We start from the raw sequence: 16,584 nt of genomic DNA, 5'->3' as shown, positions 1-16,584 counted from the left end.
CAGGATTATCACTGGAGCTTGGAGCTCGATGCTTGCAGGACAGCTCTACCATTCCTGGTGACCATTTCCCGCCCCCTCTTTCCGCCTCTCCTTTCTTTATTTATAGAGATGGAGAGAAAATGAGAGGGGGAGAAGAGAGAGAGAGACTGCAGCACCACTTCACTGCTTATGAAGTTTCCCCCTGCAGGTGGGGACCTGAGGCTTGAACCTGGTTCCTTACACATGGAGCCCTGTGTGCTTAACCAAATGCACTACTACTTGGCCCCTCTTACTCTCTATCTTTTTTTTTTTCCTCCAGGGTTATTGCTGGGCTTGGTGCCTGCACCATGAATCCACCGCTCCTGGAGGCCATTTTTCCCCCTTTTGTTTCCTTGTTGTTGTAGCCTCATTGTGGTTATTATTATTGCCATTGTTGATGTTGTTCGTTGTTGAATAGGACAGAGAGAAATGGAGAGAGGAGGGGAAGACAGAGAGGGGGAGAGAAAGGCAGACACCTGTAGACCTGCTTCACCGCCTGTGAAGCGACTTCCCTGCAGGTGGGGAGCCGGGGGCTCGAACCGGGATCCTTACGCCGGTCCTTGTGCTTTGCGCCACATGTGCTTAACCCACTGCGCCACCGCCCGAACCCCTCTTACTCTCTATGTTAAAAGAAGAGTCTACTAGTAATGGTGACGTCACATAGACATAGGGGAAAGAAGTGTTGCATGTATCTCTCTGTCTCTCTTCCTCTCTGTCTCCCCCTTCCCTCTGGATTTCTGGCTGTCTCTATCCAATAAATAAATAAAGATAATTAAAAAAATAAGCACACATCTCTCTCAGGCCCTATATTACGAGGATTGAAATCACAACTACATTTCAAATGCTGTGTTACCTGCTCTTGCTGTTGACTGCAAAATCATGCAGAATGAGTTTCTTATTTTCAAATGATGTAAGCTCACTTCCCAGCTCCAGCAGCTCTAGGGGAGCCACAAACTTTCAAAAGATACAGAGAGGAATTGACATCAGAAGTCTTCTGTGGCAGGCTTCTTAGGGAAGGGTTCTCCACTGATGCTGTGGAATCCCACAGAGGTTTCTCCCACGGGATCATCACAAGAGTCTGGAAATATCAATCAACCCTTCCTTACACACAGTCCAACATTTTATGTTTTCTGGTTTTTACAAACTATCACTTTTGATATTGTTTTACTGGGCAACAAGAAGTTGAGTTTGTTTGTTGGAACAAACAAGGCCAGTAACAATTCTGTCCACGAGCTGCATCTTTCCACTCATTCTACTTAAACTGTCTCTGGATGCCCCAGAAGGACAAGAATGTGGGACTGCAGAATTTGCTTCCCAAAGGCTTCCCTCCTGCTCTGGACACGCCCTCCCACCATCCGTCCATCTGCTATGCATGGAACTTTTAGGTCTTTATGAACACAAATTGGATACAAACTCTAGTTCCCTTGTGGCAGAACTGGAAGATACTTATAGGCATGTATAAATTAGAAATTAAATCCCATGATGACTATTTTAGAGCAAACCCAGCCTCCTGTTTTGGGAGCAAAGGGTCTAACAAATGTGAGGAGAGGGACAATAAGGGTTGGGTGGTGGGTGGGAGAGAACAAGCTTGGGGGCTTTTGTGGTGTGACTTCAGAAGAGGGTGGTGGTACAGGACCCATCTCTGACACCTAGGGTATAAGCATATCTGGTGCTGAGGGTGGAAGTGTAGGCCCTTCCCTTGAATAACCCTTGAATAAGAAGTGTGTTTGTGTGTGTGTGTGTGTGTGTGTGTGTGTGTGTGTGTGTGTGTGTGTGTGTGTGTGTGTGTGAAAGAGAGAGAGAGAGAAGGCTAAAGCCTCATTCATGCATGATTTCATTTTTTCTGAATTACTTTTTCATTCATATTTAGAGAGAGAAAAACTCTACAGCACTCGAGCTTGTTCCAGTGCTGTTAATATCTCCTAGGTAGTCATGAGGTTTGAACCTGGACATGTGCTCTACCCATTGAGCTATCTTTCCAGACCCAAGGAAACTGTTTAAAAAGCTCTCTTGCTCTTAAATGGATAACAACCCCAATGGAGGGGTTTTATCCTACAGAAGCTTTCTGTCGTCTTAGTATTAATTAGAAAAGTTTAAAAAAAGGAATGACTCTGAGTATAAGTGTATATATATTTCCTACAATTTGTTTTGTGACTGCTGTGGTCATTCTTTATTTAACCCCTCCTTACATTTCACATCCAATAAAATCAATAAGTGGGGCAGGGTGGGAGGGGGAAGTAGTGGGAAGTCAGTCCTGATTCACCATCATAAACTTTAGGGGATTTTTTTTCTCCTCATTTTATTTAGCAGCTGTCATACATAGGAATGTTGAGACCTGCCAGATCAGAATATGAGCTTTGAAACTGTAACAACTTCGTCTGATTGAGAGGTGGAAGCCACTCAGAGCAGCCCCACCCCCTGAAACTTATGGAAGGACAAGGACAACTCCTACAGCAGCAACCCACTGATACAAGATAGTATGTGTGTTGACATTGTAACAATCCCAGCAGATGAGAAAGTAGGGGTCACTTCGCTGGCCCTCTCCCTCCCCTGCTGGCATAGTTATTATCCTGGATACCACAGTTGCCATACTTTTCTAGTGATTTCTGTGAAGGACGGTATGATAAATCCATGTGGTGACTGTCTTATTAGACAAAGGGATCCATTATGGCTTTGGCTTGAAAGCTCAGAATTTAATGGTATGTTATCTCTATTGTCCATTCCTTATCTTGTCCTCCCTCTTACTAGGAGAGAGAGAGAGAGAGAGAGAGAGAGAGAGAGAGAGAGAGAGAGAGAGAGAGAGAGAGAGAGAGAAATGGGTCCATACAAAAGGCCTTGAGAGTTCAGCCTAACTCCTCTCCCTCTCCCCTCCTTTCCCCTCCCCTCTCTTCCCCTCCCTCCCCCCTTCATCTTTCCCCTCCTCTCCTCTCCTCTCCTCTCCTCTCCTCTCCTCTCCTCTCCTCTCCTCTCCTCTCCTCTCTTCTCCTCTCTTTCACTGGAACATTTTCAGCTCTGGCTTATGATGGTGCTAGAACTAAACCAGAAATCCTGGGGCCTCAAGCTGAAAGTCTCTTTCATAACAACTACACTACCTCCCACCAGTTGGCTCTGCATTAAAAAAAAATGTAGGGGGAGAGGGTAAGGGGTAAAGGCAAGGAGGCTTATCTTTCAGTTCTTTGTATTCAAGCACTCTTATTGCTATAGTTTATATCTGTTGCCAAATGACCTGCATTTTTCTGAAAGACAGTTAGCAGATGGTTTCGCTCATATGGGCAATATAAAGAATTGAGGACATGAACTTGTTTAAAATAAAAAAAAAGCCAAACTGTCTTTAAGACTTTGTGAAAACTACAGTGGTTCTCCTTGAAAGAGTGTATGTGTGTGGGTGTGGGCGTAGGGGGTAAGAGAACTGTGGTGGTGAGTGTGGCGTGACACTATACCTCTACAATCTTGGTCCTGTGAACCATGATTAAATTACTCATAAACATAATTTTTGAAAAAACACAGAATTTTGACCTTTCATAATGTTAATTGCTTTTTTGTTACAAGTAATTTTAGGGCTGCCTGGAGAGTTCTGAGGAGCTGTGTGTAACCCTCTGCTTAACCACCCCCAGCAATACTTCCATACTGAACAGGCTCACTGTGTCCACAGAGGAAAAAGGGTTAAGGACTCAGTTCTGAACCCTTAAATCAACTATCCCTCCCTTTACTGAAAATCAAGAAGAAAGGAAGGCATAAACCAAACCTTTCATCTACTTTTTTTTTTTTTTTAAAGTGCCACACACTGTTTCTCTTATTCGAGAGAGAAGAAGGGAAAAAGGAAGGACAGTCAAAGTAGTAATAGGTTTAGGTGTGACTCAAAAAGTGAAGGCAGGACCATAGAAAAAATGAGGGTAAAAAGGTATATCAGTAGAAATACAGGTAGATAGTTATAAAGTAGGCCAATACCTGGGACTTTGGGAGAACTACTGCAGTTTCCAATGGAAGGGGATGAAGACCCAAAACTCTGGTGGTCGGAACTGTATGGAATTATACCCTTATTTATTATCTTATAGTTTTGTAAATCAATCTTTAATCACTAATAAAATTTTTTAAAAAGAACTAACAAACATGAAAATAAACATGAAATAAAAGAAAACAAGCTAATAAAGAAATAAAGAAATGCCATGAACTGGATGGCTTAAAACAACAGCAGTGTACTGTCTTAGTTCTGGGACAAAAATCCAAGATCAAAGAAGCATCAGCAGGGCCATGTTCCCTCTGAAGCTGACAGGGTGAACCCTCCTGGTCTTCTGCAGCTGTTGGTATTTCCCAGAAGTCCTTGGTGTTTCTTGGTTCACAGATGCATCACTACAATCTTTGCCTGTCACAGGTCACCTGAATATCTCTCTTCACCTTTTCTCCTTAGGAGGATATCTGTCACACTGGACTCAGGGCCCATCCTACTCTCACAGGGCTCTCTCTTAACTAATTACATCTGTAGAAACCATTGATTTTCCAAACAAGGCCATATCCTGAGGAGCTGCTTGGGCTTAGGACTCTAACACAACCCACTGAAGGCTACCATTCAACCCAAGACAAGAGAAAATGGAAAGTTAATTCCTGAGTAACAGAAATACCCTACATGGGTATTCATTCATTGCATGGCTGGAAACAGTGATTACATACTTAAAAATGTATTCCTGTAATTGCAGGATGGTTTTAATTAATAGAATAATGGAAACTTCCCCCTTTGGTCACTAACCAACACATATTCTGTTTAAGTTCCAAACTTGAAGAGTATCATGTTAGTAATCTGAGGGCGCAACAACATCCATCTCTGAATGAGACGGCCACAGTGAAAGTAAGGGAGACTCCTGGATTAACTACTGTGGTCTGAGAATTTCCCAGATTTTCTCTGGAGTTCCACAGGTGGCAGTGCTCTATGGCACAGGGTGGCTTGACTAGCAGGGGCACATCCCCTAACTTCTCATCTGAAATGCAGTGTGGTTCATTGAGTTCATCTTAGCTGCAGAGTAACCAAAGGAGAAGCTAGTTCCCAGACTGAAGCTGGAGTAGGATAGCCTGCCCCAGTGAATTCCAGCTGCAGGTCAACTGGGACAGCTCCTGCATCCCCAAAGAGAGCACTGCATGGTGGCATTCTTCCAGTTGGCTCCTCTCTACATCTCACAATGGATCAAAAGGGGGATAAAATGACCGCTAGAGAATGGTGGAGTTCTCCATGTGATAATCCTGGTGGCCAACAAATAAATAAAATTCCACTATATTCACGATCCATGGAAATTAACTGTTAATGTTTTAGCACATATCTTTAGCATTAATTCACCTTTAAGTTGGTAATGTTTCCCTATAAGTAATGTTCAGAATTTGGAAAATAAGGTAGGAGAGATTCCACACTGGGTAGGGCACCTACTGTACCATGTATGTAGGCCAAGTTGGGGTCCTGGCACCCTCTGGCTAGTACTATATGGCATCTGAGGAAGCTCTGGGTGCTGTGATCTGTGTGTGTGTGTGTGTGTGTGTGTGTCTTTCTCTTAATGTAAGCAGAATTATGCATGTACAAAACCCCAGAAACACACACACACACTAGTTCTTACACTAAAAAAAACAAAACAGCTTTTTTGAACACTATAAAAAAGCCATAGAAATCACTTGACATCTCACTACAATGCAATTATCTGTTAATATTTTTCTGTGTGCAAATTGCTCTATTTAATTCAGTTCACACCATTCATAAATTCCTCATTTTGAGTTCCAAGTTATTAAGTGTTCTTTGCAAACAAAATTGTCAGGTGTCAAACATCACAGCACACAGAGAGCATCTACTCAGTGATCTCAGAGACTTTTTCTCTACCTCATATTTGCTTTCCTCATCTTTCTCATATTCATTCACTCATTCATTCATTCATTTTTATTGTCACCAGAGTTATTACTGGGACTCAAACTTTGTGCATGATGAATTCACTGCTCCCAGAAGCCATTTTGTCATTATCACCATCATCATCTTCTTCTTTTCTTCTTCTCCTCCTCCTCCTCTTCCTCCTTCTTTCCTTCCTTCCTTTCCCATCTTTCATCCTTCCTTTCCTCCTTTCCTTCCTTCCTTCCTTCCTTTTTGATAGAATAGACAGAAAATGAGATGGGAGAGGAAGATAGAAGGGGAGAAATAGAGATATCTGCAGACCTGCTTCACTGCTGTGAAGCTCCCCTCTACAGGTGGGGAGCAAGGGCTTGAACCTGGGTCCTCATGTCCTGGAAACATATGCTTTAACCACGTGTGCCAAAGTCAGGCCACTCCCCCCTCCTCATCCTCCTCTATAGGTAATTATTATTATTACTTGGCATTATTCAGAAGGAATTATTCAGAAGGAATGTTAGAAGCTCTAAATGCTTAGAGAGAAAGGGAAGAGAGAAGAAGAAGCGGCCAGAGAGAGAGGATTAACAGGAAAGCACTGCTCCACCATCCATGGAGGTTTCTTTGGTGCTGTCCAAGGTGCTTTCATGTGGTGCTGAGGGTCCATACTAGATGCATTTTGACCACAAAACTATCTCCCAATCCCAGAAAGCACTTTTGTCAACCCCAAATTCACTAATTAATTGTCATGTAATAATCAATTCCCCACAGACACTGGAATCAAAAAGTACATGCTTATTCAACCATCCGTGCTTATAGAATCCCCGTGATATTGTGGAGAATTTGTAGCATGTACCATGAGTTCCCTAGTGGGTGATTTATAAAGTACTCCTGGAACAACAAAGCTATGTACAAAGGACAAGATCATTTTTCTTTATGTTAGAGATGATGATGAACAGTAACAGTGGACTTTTCTGTTGAGAACATGCCTTTCTATAGAATTTAAAACAGATCAAATTTTACTTAATTCACTGTTCCTGACCTTGAATAGAAACACCACATTATAGGATGAAATCTGAAAAGAACTAATAACCGTATGACTTTATTATCATCCTGACTTAAGATTTTGTTTTCTTCCCCACACCTTTCTGTAATACCACACGACACCTCCCTCTTCTCCTCAGTTAGCTTTCTTTATTCCTATTGTCACAATGTCCACTGCTGTGTCTTTTTATTTTGTTTTCATCTATTTATCAATTTTATATCATTGTTTATTGCAGATAGGTGAAACCATTCGATACTTGTCTTTTTCCTCCTGACTTATTCTCCTTGAGCTCCATCCGTTTTTTGCTGTGAATGATGAAACTTTGCTTTCTTTCTTTTTTTTTTTTGACACCTGCAGCTTTACTTCACCACTTGTGAAGCTTTCCCTCTGCAGATGGGGACCCAAGGCTTGAACCTGGGTCCTTTCACATTCTTTTTAAAAAATATTTTATATATTTATTTATTTTCCCTTTTTGCTCTTTTTTATTTTTATTGTCTTTATTTATTGGATAGAGATAGCTAGAAATCAAGAGGGTGACAGAGAGGGAGAGAGACAGAGAGACACCTACAGCACTGCTTCACCACTCACAAAGATTTCCCCCTGCAGGTGGGGACCAGGGGCTCAAACCTGGGTCCTTGTGCATTGTAATATGTGCGCTCAACCAGGAGCACCACCACCTGGTCCCAGCCCTTTTTTTACTGTTGTTGTAGTTATTATTGTTGTTGTTATTGATCTCGTCATTGTTAGATAGGACAGAGAGAAATGGAAAGAAGAGGGGAAGACAGAGGGGGAGAGAAAAATAGATACCTGCAGACCTGTGAAGCCAGGAAACTTTACTCTTTTTAACATCTGAATAGAAGTCTCTCTGTAAATACACCACCATTTCTTCATTCAGTGATCTGTGGACAATTGGGCTGCTTCCACATTTTAATGTACAGCAGGACACATTGAGAGTGGACAAAACTTTCGCTGTTACAGCTTTCATCTTCAGATAAATATTCAGAAATAGGGCTGCCTTATAAGGTAGCTCTCCCTCTCATGTCTTGGGGAAGCACCCCATCTTTTTCTAAAATGCTCACACCATTGTGCATCCCAGCTTACTTATGGCTTCTAAAGTCACTAAGTGCAAGGACACAGAAGCAAGCTTCCAGTGTGTTCACTGAAATTATCTTACAACCCCAGAATGCTGTCCTGTGTTGGACCTTCATGTATTATCTAACCTCACAATAACCTTAGATAGAGGGAAATATCTTCATCAGGGAGGGAGGCGCAAGGAGGCAGCATCTGAGGCAACTGGAACCGCATAGCTGGCAATGAAGAGACACATTAAGATGTGTGAGGAAGACTTGCCACCTGACTGACACCACAGCAGATCCCAAGACAAGACCACTTGAATGATTGAAAGCAGCCAGAGGTGCCACTCACCTTTACTTGAGCTGGGCCAGCGAATCACAAAGGACTTTGATAACTCGCCAATCATGGACAATGGGAGGGAGGGGCTAATAAGAGAAACGCAAGAACCTGGAAGTTCTGACTGCATCTCATTACTCTTCTCTATAGACTGTCCCCTTCAACAGTGTCCCAAATTTCCTTACCCTTTTCCTCCTCTTCCCCCTTCTCCTCCTCCTCTTCTTCTGATTCATTTTATGTGAGAGAGAGTTTTATTTGTGATAGAGAAGCCAAAAGCGCAAATCTCGTTATAAGCTACCTCCAAATTTGTACCCTGATGGTGTCTGTGCCTGGGGAAATTCAGTCTGGGTTGTGTGGGTCAGAATCTGAATCACCCTAACGTGAGGTCCCATGCTCCCCGGTCACACATTTGTCTCTGTTACTAGGGTTAATCTCATTTTGTATGAGCTGGGGCCCTGTGTGTACAATCTGACCATTTGGGACTGCCTTTTCCTTCAGATAGCAAGACAGAGAGAGGGGAGGGGGGAGACACCACAGCATCAGAGCTGCTCCCATTCAATGGCACTCCCATGCAGTATGGGGGCTCACAATTGGCCATGTGCCTGGCAAAGCAATATGCTACCCAATCAGATATTACTCTAGTCTTCTATTTTGATTTTTAAAGATTCATTTAACAAGTGAAAGAGATAGAGAACCAGCTATTTCCAGCTGCATCCAATTTAGAAGAGTCTCTGCTTCTGCTTCCTGCAGGAGGTGGAGCAATGGTGACACCTCCCAAGGACATGCCTGAGGCTGCACTTCCATGCAAGCCTGCCTTTCAGCCGGGGCATCACAGTCAAGGCCAAGGGTCATGGTTCTTGTAGGTCACCTGTTGACTGTTGCCTCTGTAACCCTGACCGTCACTGTTGGCCCACCCATTGGCCTCTCCCTCCAATCCGTGGTCATTCTGGATTGAACACCAGGAGTACTAAGAGCCTCCCTCACATTCCTCCCAACTCACACAAGCTGTTGTTCAGCAGGAGAAGGCAGGAGACTTACAGGAGATTATAAGCCCCTGTCCTCCCCCTGGGCATATTCTAGGAAAATTCTTTGGGAGTTTAGAGGAAGATGAGTAAGCCCCAGCAACCTTGGTCAGCCAAGATGATGTGCCAAAGCCTGTATGATGATGAGAGCACCCCCAATTTAACTCCACCACGGGGAGCAGCAGCTGCTGCTAGGACAATAGGTTCTCTCTGACCTGTTGCTAAAATACGTGGCTAATCTCCCACCCCAAAGCAAAATAAACCCAAACAAAATAACCTAGGGGCTGGCTCTCAGAACTGAATTATATGAGGTGTGAGAGAACTATCTGGCTAGCATTCCTTGATGAGCAACCAAGAGATGTGGAGAAGGAAGGCTTCCTAAGCCCATCACGGGGGAAATTGCTTTACAAGGCTCCTTCCTAATGTTTGGGGGTGGGGTGAGTGACAAAGCTGTTTCCATTCCATCTCTTTTGGCGGTTGGGGGAAGGCAGTGATGTTCATCAAATGTTTATGTTACTTTGATCCTCAGAAGTGACTCTGCCTTGTAAGGAAGGTTGGTCCGAAGCACACAGCTGTGTTGCCCACCCCCACCTCCCAGCCCAGTCCCCCACTGCCTCTGGCAGCCCTCCCATTATTACAGTAACCTCTCAGCAGGGACCAGGCCACCTCCAACAACCACAACACCTCATTAAACCCCAACTTCCAGCCTCCTAGCAGTCCTGCGCCAAAAGGGAGAGCTTCAGATGGAATGCAAAGGCCGTTTCCTTTCCCTCCCCCTGCTACTGCAAGGGGCTGGGGAGGTGGGGAGGCAGAGCAGAGCTGGAAGTTGGAAGGTCTCTTCTCACTTAAAGGTGGAACTTCAGAAACAGGGACATAAAGGAAAACTGCACTGCACAACTTGGGCTGGGTTTGGTGTACTGGGCCAAAGCAGGGGATTCTGGAGAAGGAGGGGGATGAGGGGAATGGAGGCGGGTGGGGCTGGGGTCCTGGTGCATGATGGTGGGAAAAAAGACTGAAGCTAGGGGGTGAGAGTGTTTTGAAGGCAGATATCATGGAAAGATGAGAAACTGTACCCGTATGCCAGCAACTGAACTGTAATTATTAACTTTCCATTAAGTAAGATAGGAAGAAAGAGAGAGAGAGAAAGAAAGAAAGAAGAGAAAGGAGGAAAGGAAACCCACGACCTGTTATCTCCTAACTAGAGCACACAAGTTACCATCCGCATGGACCCTGGTTCAAGCCCCAGGTCCCCATCTGCAGGGAATGCTTCATGGACAGTGAAGCAGGTTTGCAGGCGTCTCTCCCTCTCTATCTCTCCCACCACTTTCTCAATTTCACTCTGTCCTAGTAAATAAAGGGGAAGAAGGAAAGAAAAAAGAAACCCTTAAAATTCTAACAATAGTAACAGCAAATAAAAGAAAAGAAAAGCATGGCCCTTCACCTCCAGATATCTCTACTTGATTCTCCCCTTCCTAGCAGCTCTGGCAGCTCAGAGCCCCCTCTGGGCATGCGTCAGCTTCCAGCTAGCACACTGCAGCTTTCTCTGGGCTTCTGTTAAGCCTTTTGTGTCAAGATACCTTACACCAAGTCCAGCCTCTGTGCTACTTGTGCTTCCCTTCAGGAAAGCCGGCTGGGAGTCCTCAGAAGGTGGACTGACAGGAAGAGAAGCCGGAGATCAAAAGGTGGAGGGAGGAGTGAGAGCTTCCAGGTCAGCTGAGGGGGACCTGGATGTGGCCAGGTTGTGAAGGGCCAGTCTGGACACCAAACAACAGTTCTCAGAGGAGAATCATTCAATAAATAGAAGCTGTGCATCCAGAAGCACACCCATGAAAAAGAATCTCTTCTGCTTCTTTATTCCACACCCTTTTCCTTTCTTTTCCTTTTTTTTTCCTATTTGACAGAACAGAAATTGAGAGGCCTACTTTTAATAGGTCTCTATTCTTTCTTTCTATTTTAATATAAATTGGGACCAGGAGATAGTTCACCAGGGAGAGAGAGAGAGAGAGAGAGAGAGAGAGGGAGGACTTTACCATGTGCAAGGACCAGGGTTGGAGCCTCCAGTCATCACATGGGAGCACTATGCAAAGGGTGTTCCATTTCATGAAAGTGGAACAGTACTGAGGTGTCTCTCCTTCTCTCTGTCTCACTAAAAGAGAGAGTGAGATAGAAAAAGATGAATAGGTAGTGAAAGGGGAGAGGGGGAGAGAGCAGCACTCTGTCATATTTCATGCCAAGGAGTGATCTGAGAATGTTCATACTTACAAGTCCTGGGCCATCTCCTAAGTCACTGTTCTTTCTTTCTTTTTTTTTTTAGAGAGACAGAATGAGCCAGAGACGAGAGACAGCACATCACTGCTCCACCCTTCACGGAGCTAGCCCAGTGCCATCCACGGTGCTCTACATGGTACCAAGATTCGAACCTGGGTCTTCAGGCACAGCAATGCATGCACTCTACTGGGTGAGTTTTCTCCTGACCTCAAAACAGCCTTTCCAGGTAAGAGTCAGACGGGGCAGCGAACAAGTATAAGCTCCCCAGAGTGGACAGGCGGCCTCTGAGTCCAGACCCACCACCTGCTCACCCACTGAGCTGGACAAGTTGTTCCATGCCTCAGTTTCCTTACCCATAAAAGAGGTTGTTGACAGTACCCTGGCCAGCTTGCTGTGAGAACTGGAGGGGTGATGGGGCAGGAGCTCACCCCACGGGGACCCAGGACACCCTGTCACCACAAACCCAGCGGATGCAGGGAGTGGGGAAGAATGTGCCCTGGCGGCCTGCCTGGCACCAGATAGCAGTATCATATCACAAGCAGGATTAGGGGCCTTGCAGGGACATCCACACAACCATGAGGTGAAAGCGCTGCTCGTGGGAAAGCAGACAGTGATAATGCACATGAGGAGAGGGGGTCTGTCTGCTCTGGTCGCAGTTTGATCTCGGTGAGAGAAATTGCTTTTACACGGAGTTTTCTGTACTAGATCACCAACCACAAAACAGAGGGGTGGGGTGGGGGGGAGAAGCATTGCTTAGTTCTGGCTTATGGTGGTGCTGGGAATTGATGCTGAAACATCTGGGAACCTCTGGGGCTTCTGGTGTGCAAGTCTTGTGCTCTGAGACGCTGAGCTCTCCCCATCTATGACTGCATTCTGAAGATTTATGCTAACTCTTTAAAAATATTTATTTATTTGATATAAAGAAAACTGTAAGGAGGGAGGGAAAATAAAGAGGGAGAGAAAGAGACACCCGCAGCCCTGCTTCACTGCTCCTAAAGCATACCTCCCTGCAGGTAGGTAGGGGCTGGGGGCTTGAACTTGCATCCTTGCACATGGTGATATGTACCCTCTCACCAGGTGTACTGCCACCCGGCTCCAACTTATACTAAATATGACTGCTTTCTTGAATGCCCCCAACTGCTGCTCTGAGTGTTCTTAACCCTGACCTCACATTCACACTTCCCACAAGTGTCCTCATCTCCTAGCTCTGATTTATTCACTCTGCAGTGTGGCGAATGATAGTTTGGTCTTCAAAGAAAGAAACCAGTTTCTGTAGAAAGGTACTGTTTAATTTAGGTGGCTTAAGCCACTTGCCTTCTGACCCCTTTCTCTGACACTTGACTGAAAGCTGCAAGTGTTTTTATAAGAAGCGAGAGATAAATAAATCTGGAGCCTCAGAGCTGTCCCACGTGGCACTGGGGCTTCTTGGAGAGGCACAGGTACTCGTGCTTTGGATATGGAGGCTGGGATCTTCCATTACAAGGGTCTTTTAAAAAATATTTTATTACTTATTTTATTTTGTGTATTTTGGATAAAGACAGAATATGAGAGGAGGGGAGAGATCGAGGACAGGTGAAGAGGAGAGGAGTGAAGAAGAGAGGAGAGGAGAGGAGAGGAGAGGAGAGGAGAGGAGAGGAGAGGAGAGGAGAGGGAGAGAGAGAGAAAGAGAGACACCTACAGCACTACTTCACCATTTAGGATGCTTTCCCCTTGCAGGTTGGGACCCAGGGGCTTGAACAGAGATCCTTGTGCATTGTAAAGTGTGTAATCTACCAGATAAACCTCTGCCGGAACCCACACGGGACTCTTTTAAAACCATTTATTTATGTACTACTGAGATAAGAAAAGAGAGAGAGGGAGTCAGGTGGTGGCACACCGGGTTAAGCACACGTGGCACAAAGTGCAAGGACTGACGGAAGGATCCCGGTTCGAGCTCCCGGCTCCCCACCTGCAGGGGAGTCGCTTCACAGGTGGTGAAGCAGGTCTGCAGGTGTCTGTCTTTCTCTGCCCCTCTCTGTCTTCCCCTCCTCTCTCCATTTCTCTCTGTCCTATCCAACAACAATGACATCAATAACCACAACAATGTTAAACAACAAGGGCAACAAAAAGGGAAAATAAATAAATATAAAAAATTTAAAAAAGAGAGATAAAATAAAGGCATCATTCTGACACATGTAGTACCAGGGATTGAACTTGGGACCTCGTACTTGAGAGTCCAGTGCCTTGTCCATTGTACCATCTCTTGGGCCCTTTGAGCACTGTTTTTTCCTGGAATGCTGAGCTGGTATGAGGGAGCAGGGAAGGGAGGTGGCATGCTGGATTACTATGGCAACTTCATGGAGACTCTCACTGAACACCCTAACCCATAGGAGAGAGGGGTTAGTTAGCAAGGAAAATGGCAGAAAGGAAAGTGATGACTGTGCTCTTTCACTCCTCAGTGCTGGTTCCGATGTACCATCACCTTGGAGTGGTTACCTACTTCATTCATTCACTCAGATATCCTACCCTCCATTCTCTCGTTTACTCTGCTTGCAAACATTTAGTCAACAAGATCTATGGTAGAGTCTCTAAAGAAAATGGGAATAGCTTACCCACTGTTTCCTCCTCACCCTGCTCATGCTTGTTCCACCTCTCAGCTGCTGACAGGCCGGTTCTTCTTCTTATTTATTTATTTTTTATGCCTCCAGGGTTATTGCTGAGGTGCAGTGCCTGCACCACAAATCCACTGCTCCTGGAGGCCAGTTTTTCCCATTCTGTCGCCCTTGTTATTGTTGTCATTGCTGTTGTAGGACAGAGAGAAATGGAGAGAGGAAGGGAAGACAGAGAGGGGGAGAGAGAGACAGACACCTGCAGACCTGCTTCACCACCTGTGAAGCGACCCCCCTGCAGGTGGGGAGCTGGAGGGCTTGAACCAGGATCCTTACGCTGGTCCTTGAGCTTTGCCATGTGGGTTTAACTTGCTGCACTACCACCTGGCCCCCAGGCTGGTTCTTAATCAGTGTAAGAGCAATCCAGGCCTGAGAGCTATGTGGCAAAGCCAGTGAGGGAAATGTCCTCAAGCCACTTCCTTTGTCCCCATAGAGGAAAGGGTTGTCATACACAGCTAAGCACCCTGGTTTGAAACCCTGCTCCTGAAAGGACCTTGCCTCACCACCATAGACCTAGTGAGAGGCAGGACCCTCAGCCCCTTATGCCTGTCGCTCCTGGAACTGCTGCCAGCCACCAGATCCTGACTATGCTCCCTCACAAACTCCCCGGTGACCCTGTGTCCTGCCCTCCTCTCCACTACCTCCATTCCAGCCCTGCCCCCTTCAGTTTCAGCTCCCCAACCATTTTGCTCCAGAGTCTCTGGACCAGGGCCGTCCAAAAGAAATAAAACACACACCATAGAAACGGCTTCAGATTTTCCCAGTGGCCTCTTTAAAAAAGGTAAAAAGAGACAGGTGAAATTGATTTGAAGAATATATATTTTTAATACATCCCCAGGGAATGAACTGAGGGACTCACACAGGCATGATTCTGCCAAACCACTTCCGCAGCCCGATTCTGAAACTTCTATGTACTGACAGAGAGGAGAGAAGATGAAAGGGAGGGAGAGACAGAGGGAGAGATGGAGGGAGAGGGAGATGGGAAAGGGAGAAAAAGGAGAGAGAGGGGGAGAGAGAAAGAAGAAAGAGAGAGACATCACAGCATTGCTCCTCCACCACCCATGAAGTTGCCTTGGTGTGGTGCCAGGGCCTGAACCCAGGGCCTCAGGTACACTCACACATGTACTCCAATCTGCTAGAGCCTCAAGAGTAACATTTTGTTTAATTTGATCTAGCTCAAAGATTATCGACATAAAATATTCTCATGAGATATTTTTACATTTCTTCTTTATACTTTAAACATGTTTATTAACTTGTGTGTGTGAGAGAGAGATGAGGTGGGGGGGGGAGTCCCAGCAGGTCAGGCCAAAGGCCTCATCTCCCACTTGAAACCTGTAGCTCTCTGCAAATAGCTGTTTTCTTATTTATTTTCAGGATTCACACAGACAGCATTGTCTGTCAAAGAACAAGCACTCCTTCCATTTTTAACAAGTGAATCAGGGATGGGGAAATTACCTGTCACTTCTCTTAGCCCCCACCGAGGCAAGTAACAGATGAGTGATGAACTGCCCTGCTGCCTGGAGCCACGGATAGATGAGCACAGTCACACCAACCTCTGCAGAAAGGGAAAGAAAAGCTCTTGACTGGGAGTTGGGCGGTAGCGCAGCGGGTTAAGCGCAGGTGGCGCAAAATGCAAAAGAATCCCGGTTCGAGCCCCTGGCTCCCCACCTGCAGGGGAGTCGCTTCACAGGTGGTGAAGCAGGTCTGCAGGTGTCTTTCTCTCCCCCTCTCTGTCTTCCCCTCCTCTCTCCATTTCTCTCTGTCCTATCCAACATCGACGACATCAACAACAATAATAACTACAACAGTAAAACAACTAGGGCAACAAAAGGGAATAAATAAATAAATAAAAAGAAAAGCTCTTGACTGCTGTTCAGGTGAAGGTGGGAACCATGCTCCAGTCCACCTCTGCCTGTCCCCCAGGGAACATTTATACACTCAGAAGAAAGTGATGGGTCTTTTTTTTCCCCCCCTGAGTTATCAATGGTGCTCCGGGCTGACATTACAAATTCACTGCTCCCAGCAGGTATTTTTTCCATTTTATTTTTTTAGGTAGGACGGAGAGTAATTGAGAGGGGAGGGGAGAGCAGATAGAGAAAGACAGACACCTGCAGACCTGCTTCACCACTTGTGAAGTGTCCCCCCATAGGTGGGGAACCAGGGGTTCAAACCCAGATCCTTGCACAGATCCTTGCGACTCCTCCTCCCCTCCCCTCCCCTCCTTCTCCTTCTCTTGCTCCTTCTCCTTCTTTTATATATTTTCCTAAATATCAGGGTGAATTTTTGAATTGGGAGGGGCCAGGACTTTCTGTTCCTTGTCTT

The sequence above is a fragment of the Erinaceus europaeus genome, chromosome 15, assembly GCF_950295315.1.
Source record: "Erinaceus europaeus chromosome 15, mEriEur2.1, whole genome shotgun sequence".
Taxonomy (NCBI): Eukaryota; Metazoa; Chordata; class Mammalia; order Eulipotyphla; family Erinaceidae; genus Erinaceus; species Erinaceus europaeus.
This window is presented reverse-complemented; position numbering follows the sequence as displayed.